General features: G+C 31.8%; 1 long non-coding RNA gene across 1 annotated transcript; it reads left to right on the top strand.

Annotated features, from left to right (window-relative positions):
- The first annotated feature begins 4,600 nt into the window (after positions 1-4,600).
- LOC128161451 (uncharacterized) lies at positions 4,601-5,364 on the top strand. The gene is made up of 2 exons (XR_008240372.1): positions 4,601-4,850; positions 5,266-5,364. It is a non-coding gene; the product is annotated as an uncharacterized LOC128161451 (long non-coding RNA).
- Positions 5,365-8,211: the final 2,847 nt, after the last annotated feature.

The raw sequence follows: 8,211 nt of genomic DNA, 5'->3' as shown, positions 1-8,211 counted from the left end.
AAATTACCAAAAAATTTGCCTCGGACCCCCCCCCCCCCCCCAATGGCTAACTCAAAAACTGCCCCCGGAAAAAAATTCTGGATCCGTGCAAGGAGAACGTCTCAACTACGTCATTCACGGGATTTTAACGAGACCAGTTCGAGACTCTTGCAAATCAAGAGAGGAGTTTCGATCGGAAAAATAATTAAGTAAAAGTTTATTTTTATTCAATCGGCAAGCCTTTTATATTATTTCAAATTGCAGAACAATTGTGTATTAATGTGAATTCGAAGTTTGGGGTGATTAGCCTTATCTCGTTAAATATTGTTCAGCATGAAACTGTCTGAAAAGCAGTTTTTGATTTTGTCCACAATTAGATAGAATGTTCTATCGTTAAAATGACAGATGTCCTACGGACCCGATTCACCTGAGCGTAGGCTGGTCACGGAAAGATTGTTTTCCTAGTACGCAATCTGAAATCACAATGTGGTCCACATGCAGGGGCTTGTGTAGCTGCAATAATGAAGCCCTCTCACACCCCTGCGAATGTGTTCGGAATGTTTTCTTTATCGTTGCTTAGTATGTAATAAATCCAGAGGTGCTCGAATGAAAGTTCACGAGACTTCACCGAGATTTGTTCAGTTCCTGTAAAATTTCGAGCGGAAGTATAAGTGTTCGGATAATATTCTCAAAATACGTAAGTACTGGTCGTTTTTTCATATCATATCCTACTTTGATTTATGTTAAAACATGACAATCTTTTAAGATCGATGTATGTCTTTTTTCACCATATAGCGGTTATTTATATTGAAGATTATATTCAGAACAGAGTTATCGTTTGTGTTCAACCACGTGTAGAGTGGATGAAAATATAAACATTGGGTTGCTTAATAAAATCATAGCCATGTTTGATGCTTGTGGTGTGCAATACCATGTTTATTAAAAAAATAATGGATGTCTGTTTTGCCTAAAAACTTAGTTTATCGAACCGTTTTCAAGGAACATTCTGCATAAAATAGTATTGTCTGTTTCACTATTGATACTATTACTATGTCAGGCGCGGATCGAAAATTAATTCACAGGGGGGAATCTTTACTAAGCATGTTAACTTTTGCAACAGCAGACAAAAACTATTTTTTGTATTGTCAAATTAATTTCTAGAACACATTTTATCCACCAATTAATGAAGATAAAGTTTAAAATCAATAAACCTCTAGATTTTCTATTTGATTACAAGTACCTAGATTCTGTGGAATAGACTATAAATACGAGGCACGATTTTTACTGCGAAACTGAAATGGTCAAATAAAACCATATTGTCTAAAATTTAAATGACAATAACATTCGCATGGGTGTCTCAGCATGGTGTAAAAAAAGCATCATTAAAATAGTGGGTACCTCGGAGGAAAAATAACATCTTTTTTAAAGATGCCTTTTTTTCTACACAAGCCCCTGTGCTGAAACGGCTGCTAGAGGGTTGTCATATATCTAAGTATGGCACGCCAAACTCACAAAACTGGTTTTTTTTATTTGATAAAATAGGTTTATCGACTGGAAACTATAGTTCACGAACCGCAAACTAAAGTTAACGATTCGTTAACTATAGTTTTTATCTGTAAAACTATATTAAACAGTTGTAAACTTTAGTTAGCGAATGATAATCTAAGTTTATCTGTCTGCAAATAACGTTAACAATAGATTTTGCTGATAAATATACATGTAGATTCACATCTGTAAACTATAATTTACATTTGTTAACTATAGTTTATAGTTGTTAATAGTTTCACAATAGTGAAACTATATTTATCATATTAACTATGTTTTGCAATTGCAAATGGTTGTTTTTAGTGTTAATTATAGTTTTACTGTGATCGCGTTAACTATAATGGTCTTTTTGTTATCTGAATCAAACATATACGCAGTACAGTTAAGGCGGTCAATAAAAATATGGGCAAATTTTTGTGATGAAAACACGTATACTTTAGTTAAACTGGCATGTCCTTTTTAAAATCAATTACAGTCACTCAAATGCAATATATTTCTAAAATATATATATAACAGTACAATATTTTATGTTCTTAGTGGTCACGTGATATGACAGTCGCATGGTACAAGCAGATGTATTTGTGGTTTTGAGGTCATTTAAAAAATTCAATATTGCAAGGGCATAATCATGTCAAAATTCACAACTGAATTATGAAATAACTTGATGTTATATCGTAGATTTTGAAAAACGGTGCGAACTTTTTAAGATAAGAATATTTGTTAGTAGAAACCGTAATTTATAATGCATATGTTGAATAATTTTGAAGGTCACAGGGTTAATTTCATTAAAAAATAATTAATTTGTAAGATTTTACAAGGATCGTAGAAGTTTTTAAGTTACATAGCATATTTCAAATTCACATGTAAAAGTTTGTCGGGATCAGGTAAGTGTATGCCCTTGCAATTAAGTGATTTATTTAGGTACTCAGATTTTAGATATACGATATTTTATACAAAACCGAGGTGGCTTCTTTATACGATGCATACTTTAACAAAATGAAAATAAGACTATATAGGTAGCATTCTACTACTAATAATTTTAAAGCTATACACGCTATAATTTGCGTCAATTTTGAATAAAGGGGAAAATGTATGTGTTTGATTACTAATAAAAGTTACCTTTATTCTGTTAATTATAATGCTCAATTCGATCACGTAACAAATATATCAAATATTAAACAATAAAATATATTTATTTTCCTGCCAGGAAAGTAATTCCTCCTCGTGAATATCAATCTATCACGTGATGTCGACAGCTAAATTTAGCCTATCAAACTGGTGAAGGGTCAACATCTTCATAATTGTGATAGTTTCACAAAGGAAAGGATATTTTCAGTAAAGCATAAATTTGTCCGATATACGAGTACAAACAAAAGAAAAAATACAAGCCTGTGAGTAGATATGAATACTTCCTTTAAAAAAATGACGTAGACCTGTGTTTTTCCCCTATGTGCTATTTATAGATCCTATAAGTGTTAATGCAGAAGTAAGGGTATCGTGAATGGCAAGTGTATTTTACTCATTATACATGTATGTATCAGGCACGTAGCATCGTTTTTGAAAGTGGGGGGGCCAGACTCAAAAAATCTTGACAAGCAAATATAAAAAAAAAATAAAAAAAAATGAAAAAATGTTATGTTTCCAAAATCTTCAAAATCCTAATCCGTTGGGGGGGGGGGGGGGGTGCTGGCTTACTATAATATGTAAACGGTGTGACCGTTGGACCGAGCGCAGATTTAACACAGTGGAGTTTGATTTTTATAGAACTAAATTTATTTGAAACGTACACAGTAGGATCCGCCTGGTTGCCTACTCAAATCATTCGTCAAAGTTAAACTAAACGTCGCGTGCTCAGTCTACATTATGACGTCATGTTACAGACGTAAAACGTACACGTCTTGTCTTCGGAAATAGCCGAAGAGTTACGTTATTCCTAAATTTTTTTATTTCTTCTTTCATTGTTCATCAATTAAATTCATATGAATGCCGCGGTAACCAAATTGAATACTTTATTCAGTATCTAAAAGATCAGTTCCTTGACGTTAATGTTTTTATTTTCCATCTGATAATTTGATAAGACATACATAGAACAAGTTGTGTTTCTTGATTGAAGCACTACTGAAACTAATCTGGTTTTCTTTTTAATTTCTTTTAATTCAAATTACCTTCTATCGAAACACTGGAACTTATTTAATCGAGTTTAGGGGCAATAAACATCGATAAGTACCAGTCAATCAATGATCGAACTACCTTTTAAAAAACAAAATGGCTGCCAATATGGCGGCGCCCATGGCTGGAAGAAATTTTTTTTGGCCATAGTACCCCTGATTCAACTTTCATTTTTTACTGATTTTCTTATATATACGTGTTACCATTAATCCTCGCTTCGCGAGGCGGGCTTCGCCCGCCTCTCGCTGCGCTCGGTATAACTTCAATTTCACTTCTCATTTCCTTATTTTCATATCAATTTTTTACATACTCCCAAAAAAGGGGGGGGGGGCCAACTCTATGATAATTCCATTTTTTATATGTAAATTTTAAAAAAATTGTTGCTGCGAGAAAAAGTGGGGGGGCCAGCCCCCCCCCCCCCCCCCCTGGCCCCCCCTGATGCTACGTGCCTGTGTGTTTCAAATTAACAACTGTTAAGCATATTAAAATCAAGTTGGATATTTAAGGTGGAAGGCTACATCGTCAAAACATGTCTGACTTCCGTTCGAAACGCCATTGTGTTCCGGATTGATAACATTATGTCGTGGTACAAAATAGCTATACACCGTTTAATTGAACTCTTCTAACTAAGGAGGTGAGATAGGACTGAAATCACCAAAACGCTTAGAAAATAAGTCAATTTTCTTCCTGTTTAAAGCTTTTAACTAACATTGATTATCAGCTGTTTGTACGGAAAACGTGGAATCTAAATAATATACAGTTTCCCTGCTCTGCTGCTATTGGCAATACATTTTTGTCATGTCATCTGCAACAGACGATCATACATATGCGGCGGATTATCGATATAGGTAAGCAGATGTCAAATTTTCATTTAAATTATATATGTATGATGAATATAAAACGAAAGTACCGTAGTACGATCTCTTGAACTGTTGAATTGATCCTAACTTCCCAAATTTAAAAAAAACATTTGCAGTAAAAGACTTTCATTGAAACTTTGACATTAAACTAATGTATTTTGGTTAAAATAAATACAGCTAGGTAGCAATAGCAGTGGAGGCCCGGATTTGCAGGCCAAATGAGGAAAAGACAGAATTCTGAAAAGGAGCATGTTTTTCATTTCCACACATGCATGTGTATCACTATGGACATCTAATGTATGTATTAATATGCGTATGGTTGTTGTTTATAATTGCTTTTGTATATAAAAAAAAAAATAAAAGGCAATTGAACTACTAATATTTTGTTTTAAAGAGTTAAATATATATAATGCATTCATCAAAAATATAATTTTTCAGCTTCAAACATTATCATACATGTAAGCACTACTAATCTTATATCTACATATTTAGCAAAGACTTGTTCCTTTTTTAATTTTTCTTCGTGATTTTTATCAATTAAAAAATTTATCCCAAGATATTTGAGACCATGTAAAATAAAGAAAGACAACTCTTAAACAGGATCTTTTATACCAAGATTTTTGCAATAATTATGTATTTCCTTTAATTTTTCAATTTCATTCAATTTCTTTTCTTCATCCTACTAACCAACGAATATTGTTTATATTTTCAGGTTTTTGTGGGATTTTGTCCAGCAGTTTGCCTTAAAAGAATTTTTTTATATTTTAGTTTCATATTTATGTGGATTCCAATAAAAATCATACAAACTTCATTCATGATTTTTTTGTTTTTCATTTCTAAACTTAATAACATTTCACTTTCATAAGATTTTTAAAACAAAAATGTTTAATAATTTGATAAATATGGGGTTATCTGGAACCAGACTGATATTTTAAAAATTCTCTAGAAAATAGTGTATTGTATTTTGAGGTCTATTATTATTGAATTCTGTGCCTAGTATTGGTAACAAATGCATGCAACAAAAATCTCCTACACTTATTTGGTGTAGAGATCCACCTTAATTAGGCAAACAATAACGACCACCTAGTTCTCCGCGGACATGCGCAATGAGGTCGGTTTCCTCTTCCTTCATCAATATTCATGAAAAGGTATATTTTCCTGGCAGGAAAATAAACAATTAAAAATCTATATCTTTGTAACGAGATGGAATTCACCCTTATAATTTACAGATTAAGGATAACTTTTATAAGTAGACAAACACATGCGTTTTCACTGTCATTCAAAATTGACGCAAATTATAGCGCGTATAGCTTTAAACAAAATATTAATTTATACTTTTCCGTTAATGTATGACATTTATTTTTCTTCGCTATAAAACTGCACGATAGCCTTCAATGATTTAACTGAATGCGTCATTTTGAAGCATATGACGTCATATTTTGTAGTACAGCGAGAACGACATCTGGCTTATTTTTCAGTGTGTACGATATAACGGACATCAAAATTGTAAGTAATAGCATTTGTTGTTTTTAATTAAAAGATTAGTATTAGTTAATTTTACTAATAAATAGATTAATAAGTACTTTCGAGGTTTGTAATATACTGTGATGTCATAATGCACATTTCCCGTACTTTTTGTCTGAACGGAGTTTATTAACTGTGCTGCGTACTTCTTATTATAAAAAATTCATGAAATTTTGACACGGTCAGACGGATCATATTACCAAATGATTTTATCAGTTTAATAAAATTTGACTTTTTTGTTTTTGCATAAATGTCAGGTCAAGGTCACTACCTTTTTCCTCAACGTATAAAGGATGATAAAAATAAGTGTAGCTCTTTGTAGTTCTGTAGACATTTGTTTAAGATTTGAAGATTCTATTCTTCAATGAAATGATAGAATATCAGAATGTCTATCAGCTTATACTACTAAACAGTAATAAATATTTACACTAAAATATATATTGCTTAGCCCGCATTTCCTCTAATTTTCTTAAATTTTGACTATATATGATAAGGGCCTAAAATGGCCCCCTAAAATGAACATCATCATTTTACTATCATTCTCTGTTTTCTTAGTACAGATATGTATGTGATGTGTTTACATAATATTTATTTTGGTTCAAGTGCCCACAATTTAGAAATATGGCATTGTAAAGACAACCTTTTCCCGCCAGTTTTGCATTTTTAACGTAAAACAGCTTGTTTTCAAGCAGTTTTTCCTTCCGAAAACATAGAGCGCATTCTTGAACAAATAAGATATTTTAATCAGAGATGTATCTAGCCAAGACTAATAAGTCACAACAAAATTTTCTTTGTTCAAGCATGCGCTCTATATTTCCCATTCGTAAATAGATAAGAAAAATGTCAATTTTTGGCTGATTTTGATTGAATTATAGAAATGGCGTCACTTCTGACGTCATATATTGCGAGTGAGTGCATATAAATCAAATAAATAGATGAAAAATATATTTTATATCAACTCTTCTAAAAAATTAGTTAACATTTTATTGTACCCGAAACACTTAAAAAATGACGAATTATGGGGGCCAAATTTAACTCTTATCATATATAGTTCTTTGAATATTTTTTTTTATGCTTCCAATAAAAAATATTTCTGATTTTTATGTATAATGAGGACTTTATATAAAGATATAGATTGATAGGAAAGCTAATATATTGACCATTTAATAAGAGAGAAAAACTTATTTTAGTGATTTTTTTCACAAAAATCAAATGTATAGAATGGGCGCTTTAAAAAGCTCATAAAAATGTAATTTGATAGGCAAATTATATTTTAAAAACATATTCTGAAACCCAAATTTCATATCATTAGATCACATTAGTAAAATAAAATCCAACATTAATGTTATTGTATTTAAAATGCTAAAACAGTCTCATTAATCTGCAGCAATTCTGAATTGCGAAACATGTGATATTTTCCTACGCAAACATTACGCCAAAAATATAGTCCTTGTTAGATTTTAAACATTGATTACTTTTTCTATGCAAAGTTGTATGGTAGTAAAAAAGAAAGAAAAATATACTATTTTTATAAATTTCCTTTCATCTTGATTTAATGAACAATTAATCAAATTTACGTTTGACAAGTCGAAAACCAGAACCCCCCCCCCCCCCCCCCTTAAATCGTGATCCATGGGGGAAGTATTGGGCTACTATACATGCTATAGGAGAGTTAAATTTTTACATAGGAAAGTTTTACATACGAGGGTTGTTAGAAAAGTTCGCGGACAAGTTCGATTGTGGGAGGACTATTCGCATGATACCACCGAAACTTTTCATATTTAATATTGACGTAATTTCTAAGAAATATTTAAAATTTTGTTTATTTTAAATGCACCATAAAAAATATACAGATAAATTTCATAATTCATTTCATAAAACATACGTCATCCTACAAAGTACACAGCAATTTTGCCGAAAATCACGTTGTCCGCGAACTTTTTAACAACCCTCGTACATAGAGAAAAATCTTCTCAAAAACGATTGGTCAGAAAAGCTGTAACGTGGAAGCATCTTAAGGTAGTGTAGATTCGAGTTTGTACAAATCATGATCCTCAGGGGTAGGATAGGGCCTCAATAGTTGAATGTTTAAATTGGATTATACAGAGAAATTCAAATAAAAAACTTATTCTCA

This window comes from Crassostrea angulata, chromosome 8 (assembly GCF_025612915.1).
Source record: "Crassostrea angulata isolate pt1a10 chromosome 8, ASM2561291v2, whole genome shotgun sequence".
In the NCBI taxonomy this organism is placed as follows: Eukaryota; Metazoa; Mollusca; class Bivalvia; order Ostreida; family Ostreidae; genus Magallana; species Magallana angulata.
This window is presented reverse-complemented; position numbering and strand designations above follow the sequence as displayed.